This window comes from Oncorhynchus clarkii, chromosome 12 (assembly GCF_045791955.1).
Source record: "Oncorhynchus clarkii lewisi isolate Uvic-CL-2024 chromosome 12, UVic_Ocla_1.0, whole genome shotgun sequence".
In the NCBI taxonomy this organism is placed as follows: Eukaryota; Metazoa; Chordata; class Actinopteri; order Salmoniformes; family Salmonidae; genus Oncorhynchus; species Oncorhynchus clarkii.
The window spans coordinates 94,278,471-94,287,068 of NC_092158.1; positions in this window are offsets into that span (position 1 = coordinate 94,278,471).

The window sequence follows — 8,598 nt, forward strand, 5'->3', positions numbered from 1 at the left end:
CTCCTACTAGATCTACTGCTGTAACCATAATCACCTCACAGAAACATCTCCTACTAGATCTACTGCAGTAACCATAATCACCTCACAGAAACATCTACTACTAGATCTACTGCAGTAACCATAATCACCTCACAGAAACATCTCCTACTAGATCTACTGCAGTAACCATAATCACCTCACAGAAACATCTACTGCAGTAACCATAATCACCTCACAGAAACATCTCCTACTAGATCTACTGCAGTAACCATAATCACCTCACAGAAACATCTCCTACTAGATCTACTGCAGTAACCATAATCACCTCACAGAAACATCTACCGCAGTAACCATAATCACCTCACAGAAACATCTACTGCAGTAACCATAATCACCTCACAGAAACATCTCCTAGATCTACTGCAGTAACCATAATCACCTCACAGAAACATCTACTGCAGTAACCATAATCACCTCACAGAAACATCTCCTACTAGATCTACTGCAGTAACCATAATGTGCCATGAATACTAGCCCAGCAGTGTCAGATATTTACAATGTGCCGTGAATACTAGCTTAGATCACCATAGTAACTATGATTACTAACCTGGGACATAGATCACCATGTGAACTCTCCTCCTCTCTCCTCCTCTCTCCTCCCTCCCCTCCTCATCATCTCTTCCTCTCTCCTCCCTCCCCTCCTCCTCTCTCCTCCCTCCCTTTTCTCTCCACCCTCCCCTCCTCTCTCCTCCCTCCCCTCCCCTCCTCATCTCTCCTCCCTCCCCTCCTCTCTCCTCCCTACCCTCCTCCTCTCTCCTCCCTCCCTTTTCTCTCCTCCCTCCTCTCCTCTCTCCTCCCTCCCCTGCTCTCTCCTCCCTCCCCTTTCTCTCCACCCTCCCCTCCTCTCTCCTCCCTCCTCTCTCCTCCCTCCCTTTTCTCTCCTCCTTCCCCTTTCTCTCCTCCCTCCCCTTTCTCCCTCCCCTCCTCCTCTTGCCTCCCTCCCCTTTCTCTCCTCCCTCCCATCCTCTCTCCTCCCTCCCCTCCTCCTCCTCCTCCTCTTGCCTCCATCCCCTTTCTCTGCTCCCTCCCCTCCTCCTCTCTCCTCCTTCCCCTTTCTCTCCTCCTTCCCCTTCTCTCTCCTTCTCTTTCTATCAGTGTCTTTATAGCAGCACTCCCCCCCAGGCCAACTGCCTCTTGAGGTGGAATAAAATCACTAATGTCTTTGTGTGTGTGTGTGTGTGTGTGTGTGTGGTTTGCTTAGGGCATCAGCAGTACTCCAATTAATTGCCTACCAGCTCTTACAGAATATCAGAGACACACACACACACACACACTAGATTGCTCTGAGGCTGAAATTTAAATCAGCAGTTTGTTTCTGTCAGACCTGAGTCTGCTGATAGTTACGTGTGTGTGTGTGTGTGTGTGTGTGTGTGTGTATGTGTGTGTGTGTTTGGGAAGCAGGGTGTGTGTGCGCCTCAACAGGAACAGAGCGAAACTGAGTGATTGGATTCAGTTCCTACCGCCTCATTTAAATAACAGACGCACGACAGAGCTACGTCTGGTTCCACACCTTCAGATAGAGGAGAGGGAGAGGGAGAGGAGAGGAGAGGAGAGGAGAGGAGAGGAGAGGAGAGGAGAGGAGAGGAGAGGAGAAAGAGTGAGGGAAGAGAGGACAGGAGAGAGAGGGAAGGAAGGGAGGACAGGTGAGGAAAGATAGAGAAGAGGAGAGAATAGAGGGAGAGTCAACATTTAGGCTCACACTGTCTAGACTGACTAGACTGTCACACCAGATAAAATACGTCCCATAATTATCAAAGATGGAGAGAGAGAGAAGGATAAATAGATAGAGAGATAGATGGAGGAGAGATGGAGGAGAGATAGAGAGATGGAGAGAGAGAGATGGAGGAGAGAGATAGAGAGAGAGATGGAGGAGAGAGATGGAGAGAGACGGAGAGAGAGATGGAGAGAGACGGAGAGAGAGATGGAGAGAGAGAGAGATGGAGAGAGAGAGAGAGAGAGAGAGAGAGATTGTTAAAACACTGTATATATATATATATATATATATAATATGACATTTGTAATGTCTTTATTGTTTTGAAACTTCTGTATGTGTGATGTTTACTGTTAATTTTGATTGTTTATTTCACTTTATATATTCACTTTATATATTATCTACCTCACTTGCTTTGGCAATGTTAACACATGTTTCCCATGACAATAAAGCCCCTTGAATGGAATTGAATTGAATTGAGCGAGAGAGAGAGACGGAGAGAGAGATGGAGGAGAGATATGGAGGAGAGAGAGAGGGAGAGAGCGAGAGAGAGAGAGAGAGAGACGGAGAGAGAGATGGAGGAGAGATATGGAGGAGAGAGAGAGGGAGAGAGCAAGAGACGGAGAGAGAGATGGAGGAGAGATATGGAGGAGAGAGAGAGGGAGAGAGCGAGAGAGAGAGAGAGAGAGACGGAGAGAGAGATGGAGGAGAGATATGGAGGAGAGAGATGGAGGAGAGAGCGAGAGACAGAGAGAGATGGAGGAGAGATATGGAGGAGAGAGATGGAGGAGAGAGAGAGAGCAAGAGAAAGTGCTCTAACTGAAATGTCTGAATCCCTGCACATTGTAAATACGGAACAAAAATATAAAACGCAACATGAAACCATTTCAAAGATTTTATTGAGTTACAGTTCGAATATGGAAATCAGTCAATTTAAATGAATTAATTAGGCCGTAATCTATGGATTTGACATGACTGGGAATACAGACATGCATCTGTTGATCACAGATTCCTATTAAAAAGGTAGGGGGGTGTGGATCAGAACCAGTCAGTATCTGGTGTGGATCAGAACCAGTCAGTATCTGGTGTGGATCAGAACCAGTCAGTATCTGGTGTGGATCAGAAAACCAGTCAGTATCTGGTGTGGATCAGAACCAGTCAGTATCTGGTGTGGATCAGAAAACCAGTCAGTATCTGGTGTGGATCAGAACCAGTCAGTATCTGGTGTGGATCAGAAAACCAGTCAGTATCTGGTGTGGATCAGAACCAGTCAGTATCTGGTGTGGATCAGAACCAGTCAGTATCTGGGGTGGATCAGAAAACCAGTCAGTATCTGGCGCGATACATCTCCTTCTCATAGAGTTGATCAGGATGTTGATTGTGGTCTGTTGGAAGGTTGTCCCACTCCTCTTCAATGGCTGTGTGAAGTTGCTGGATATTGGCGGGAACTGGAACACGCTGTCGTACACGTAGATCCAGAGCATCACAAACATGCTCAGTGGGTGACATGTCTGGTGAGTATAGAGCCATGGAAGAACTGGGACATTTTCAGCTTCCAGGAATTCTGTACATTATCATGCTGAAACATGAGGTGATGGCGGCGGATGAATGGAACGACAATGGACCTCAGGATCTCGTCACGGTATCTCTGTGCATTTAAATTGAGATTGATCAAATGCAACTGTGTTTGTTGTCTGTATGTTATGCGTGCCCATACCATAACCCCCCCACACACATTAGAGGCGGCTTATGGTAGAGAAATGAACATTAAAGGGTCAGTGTTGACGTTCAGAGTAACTTCTTACTTTCTGTTTTTACATTGACATCTGCATCGTTGGGTTTAGAGCAGGAAAGGAAAGGAGAGGAAAGGAGAGGAAAGGAAAGGAAAGGAAAGGAGAGGAAAGGAAAGGAGAGGAAAGGAAATGAAAGGAGAGGAAAGGAAAGGAAAGGAGAAGAAAGGAAAGGAAAGGAGAGGAAAGGAAAGGAAAGGAAAGGAAAGGAAAGGAAAGGAAAGGAGAGGAAAGGAGAGGAAAGGAAAGGAGAGGAAAGGAAAGGAAAGGAGAGGAAAGGAGAGGAAAGGAAAGGAAAGGAGAGGAAAGGAAAGGAAAGGAAAGGAGAGGAAAGGAAAGGAAAGGAAAGGAGAGGAAAGGAAAGGAGAGGAGAGGAAAGGAAAGGAAAGGAGAGGAAAGGAGAGGAAAGGAAAGGAAAGGAAAGGAAAGGAGAGGAAAGGAAAGGAGAGGAAAGGAAAGGAAAGGAAAGGAGAGGAAAGGAAAGGAAAGGAAAGGAGAGGAAAGGAAAGGAGAGGAAAGGAGAGGAAAGGAAAGGAAAGGAGAGGAAAGGAAAGGAAAGGAGAGGAAAGGAAAGGAAAGGAAAGGAGAGGAAAGGAAAGGAGAGGAAAGGAAAGGAAAGGAAAGGAGAGGAAAGGAAATGAAAGGAAAGGAAAGGAGAGGAAAGGAGAGGAAAGGAAATGAAAGGAGAGGAAAGGAAAGGAAAGGAGAGAAAAGGAAAGGAAAGGAAAGGAAAGGAGAGGAAAGGAAAGGAAAAGAAAGGAAAGGAAAGGAAAGGAAAGGAGAGGAAAGGAAAGGAAAGGAAAGGAAAGGAAAGGAGAGGAAAGGAAAGGAGAGGAAAGGAGAGGAAAGGAAAGGAAAGGAGAGGAAAGGAAAGGAAAGGAAAGGAGAGGAAAGGAAAGGAAAGGAGAGGAAAGGAGAGGAAAGGAAAGGAAAGGAGAGGAAAGGAGAGGAAAGGAGAGGAAAGGAAAGGAGAGGAAAGGAAAGGAAAGGAAAGGAAAGGAGAGGAAAGGAAAGGAAAGGAAAGGAGAGGAAAGGAGAGGAAAGGAGAGGAATAGAAAGGAAAGGAAAGGAGAGGAAAGGAAAGGAAAGGAGAGGAAAGGAAAGGAAAGGAGAGGAAAGGAAAGGAAAGGAAAGGAAAGGAGAGGAAAGGAAAGGAAAGGAGAGGAAAGGAAAGGAGAGGAAAGGAAAGGAAAGGAAAGGAGAGGAAAGGAAAGGAGAGGAAAGGAGAGGAAAGGAAAGGAGAGGAAAGGAAAGGAAAGGAGAGGAAAGGAGAGGAAAGGAGAGGAAAGGAAAGGAAAGCAAAGGAAAGGCATTTCACCGTCTTTGTGCATTTGACATTAAAACTTGAATCCCTCTAATAAAGGACCTGGCTGAGGGACAAAACCACTTCACCACGGCCTGCCATCACTCTGTGTGTGTGTGTGTGTGTGTGTGTGTGTGTGTGTGTGTGTGTGTGTGTGTGTGTGTGTGTGTGTGTGTGTGTGTGTGTGTGTGTGTGTGTCTGTTGAGACACAATATCTTCCTAACTGACTGTCAGAGACACACTGCCATATTCCCATGTTATTCCCATTATACACCCTGAGAAACAAACCTGATGTTATTCCCATTATACACCCTGAGAAACACACCTGATGTAATTCCCATTATACACCCTGAGAAACAAACCTGATGTAATTCCCATTATACACCCTGAGAAACAAACCTGATGTTATTCCCATTATACACCCTGAGAAACAAACCTGATGTTATTCCCATTATACACCCTGAGAAACAAACCTGATGTTATTCTCATTATACACCCTGAGAAACAAACCTGATGTTATTCCCATTATACACCCTGAGAAACAAACCTGATGTTATTCCCATTATACACCCTGAGAAACAAACCTGATGTAATTCCCATTATACACCCTGAGAAACAAACCTGATGTTATTCCCATTATACACCCTGAGAAACAAACCTGATGTTATTCCCATTATACACCCTGAGAAACAAACCTGATGTTATTCAAATTATACACCCTGAGAAACAAACCTGATGTTATTCCCATTATACACCCTGAGAAAAAACCTGATGTTATTCCCATTATACACCCTGAGAAACAAACCTGATGTTATTCCCATTATACACCCTGAGAAACAAACCTGATGTTATTCCCATTATACACCCTGAGAAACAAACCTGATGTTATTCCCATTATACACCCTGAGAAACAAACCTGATGTTATTCCCATTATACACCCTGAGAAACAAACCTGATGTTATTCTCATTATACACTCTGAGAAACAAACCTGATGTTATTCTCATTATACACCCTGAGAAACAAACCTGATGTTATTCCCATTATACACCTTGAGAAACAAACCTGATGTTATTCCCATTATACACCCTGAGAAACAAACCTGATGTTATTCCCATTATACACCCTGAGAAACAAACCTGATGTTATTCCCATTATACACCCTGAGAAACAACCTGATGTTATTCTCATTATACACCCTGAGAAACAAACCTGATGTTATTCCCATTATACACCCTGAGAAACAAACCTGATGTTATTCCCATTATACACCCTGAGAAACAAACCTGATGTTATGCTCATTATACACCCTGAGAAACAAACCTGATGTTATTCCCATTATACACCCTGAGAAACAAACCTGATGTTATTCCCATTATACACCCTGAGAAACAAACCTGATGTTATTCCCATTATACACCCTGAGAAAAAAACCTGATGTTATTCCCATTATACACCCTGAGAAACAAACCTGATGTTATTCCCATTATACACCCTGAGAAACAAACCTGATGTTATTCTCATTATACACCCTGAGAAACAAACCTGATGTTATTCCCATTATACACCCTGAGAAACAAACCTGATGTTATTCCCATTATACACCCGGAGAAACAAACCTGATGTTATTCAAATTATACACCCTGAGAAACAAACCTGATGTTATTCCCATTATACACCCTGAGAAAAAACCTGATGTTATTCCCATTATACACCCTGAGAAACAAACCTGATGTTATTCCCATTATACACCCTGAGAAACAAACCTGATGTTATTCCCATTATACACCCTGAGAAACAAACCTGATGTTATTCCCATTATACACCCTGAGAAACAAACCTGATGTTATTCCCATTATACATCCTGAGAAACAAACCTGATGTTATTCCCATTATACACACTGAGAAACAAACCTGATGTTATTCTCATTATACACCCTGAGAAACAAACCTGATGTAATTCCCATTATACACCCTGAGAAACAAACCTGATGTTATTCCCTTTATACACCCTGAGAAACAAACCTGATGTTATTCCCATTATACACCCTGAGAAACAAACCTGATGTAATTCCCATTATACACCCTGAGAAACAAACCTGATGTTATTCTCATTATACACCCTGAGAAACAAACCTGATGTTATTCCCATTATACACTCTGAGAAACAAACCTGATGTTATTCCCATTATACACCCTGAGAAACAAACCTGATGTTATTCCCATTATACACCCTGAGAAACAAACCTGATGTTATTCTCATTATACACACCGTGAGAAACAAACCTGATGTTATTCTCATTATACACCCTGAGAAACAAACCTGATGTTATTCCCATTATACACCCTGAGAAACAAACCTGATGTTATTCCCATTATACACCCTGAGAAACAAACCTGATGTTATTCCCATTATACACCCTGAGAAACAAATCTGATGTTATTCCCATTATACACCCTGAGAAACAAACCTGATGTTATTCTCATTATACACCCTGAGAAACAAACCTGATGTTATTCCCATTATACACCCTGAGAAACAAACCTGATGTTATTCCCATTATACACCCTGAGAAACAAACCTGATGCTATTCTCATTATACACCCTGAGAAACAAACCTGATGTTATTCCCATTATACACCCTGAGAAACAAACCTGATGTTATTCCCATTATACACCCTGAGAAACAACCCTGATGTTATTCTCATTATACACCCTGAGAAACAAACCTGATGTTATTCCCATTATACACCCTGAGAAACAAACCTGATGTTATTCCCATTATACACCCTGAGAAACAAACCTGATATAATTCCCATTATACACCCTGAGAAACAAACCTGATGTTATTCTCATTATACACCCTGAGAAACAAACCTGATGTTATTCCCATTATACACCCTGAGAAACAAACCTGATGTTATTCCCATTAAACACCCTGAGAAACAAACCTGATGTTATTCCCATTATACACCCTGAGAAACAAACCTGATGTTATTCTCATTATACACCCTGAGAAACAAACCTGATGTTATTCCCATTATACACCCTGAGAATCAAACCTGATGTTATTCCCATTATACACCCTGAGAAACAAACCCGATGTTATTCTCATTATACACCCTGGGAAACAAACCTGATGTTATTCTCATTATACACCCTGAGAAACAAACCTGATGTTATTCCCATTATACACCCTGAGAAACAAACCTGATGTTATTCCCATTATACACCCTGAGAAACAAACCTGATGTTATTCCCATTATACACCCTGAGAAACAAACCTGATGTTATTCTCATTATACACCCTGAGAAACAAACCTGATGTTATTCCCATTATACACCCTGAGAAACAAACCTGATGTTATTCCCATTATACACCCTGAGAAACAAACCTGATGTTATTCTCATTATACACCCTGAGAAACAAACCTGATGTTATTCTCATTATACACCCTGAGAAACAAACCTGATGTTATTCCCATTATACACCCTGAGAAACAAACCTGATGTTATTCTCATTATACACCCTGAGAAACAAACCTGATGTTATTCCCATTATACACCCTGAGAAACAAACCTGATGTTATTCCCATTATACACCCTGAGAAACAAACCTGATGTTATTCTCATTATACACCCTGAGAAACAAACCTGATGTTATTCCCATTATACACCCTGAGAAACAAACCTGATGTTATTCTCATTATACACCCTGAGAAACAAACCTGATGTTATTCCCATTATACACCCTG